We start from the raw sequence: 457 nt of genomic DNA, 5'->3' as shown, positions 1-457 counted from the left end.
TTGGCCTGGTGGATCAAGAGTTAAGGGTCATTTATAGCTACACCCTGAATTTGAGTACAGTTCAGATTACATGAGACCCTGTTTGAAAACAAAACATAAAAATTAAAACAAAAAATTGCCTGACCCCACTCCCCCAAACAAGCAATCCAACAAGAAACTGAAAATCTTCTTGGTATAATTGTCAATTTTCATTTAAGAAACCCACCTTTGACTTTTGTGTAAAGGATGAGGAGGGGATCTGAGAAGTGAAGGAGAGAATGGAATGCGGGAAGGATCTTTGTGAGGAGTTTCTGGGCATACAGGAGGTGCTGACATTGGGATTTGTAAAGTGAATAAATAAATAAATTTAAAAATATAGTATAATTATGAGATAGAATGTAGATGTAGGTTTTGGTTTTTTATATGTTAGATGATACTATTTTGTTTGGATTTGAATTTTTCATCTAGATTTTTTTCT

Source organism: Rattus norvegicus, chromosome 4, assembly GCF_021556685.1.
Source record: "Rattus norvegicus strain SHRSP/BbbUtx chromosome 4, alternate assembly SHRSP_T2T, whole genome shotgun sequence".
NCBI classification, from domain to species: Eukaryota; Metazoa; Chordata; class Mammalia; order Rodentia; family Muridae; genus Rattus; species Rattus norvegicus.
This window is presented reverse-complemented; position numbering follows the sequence as displayed.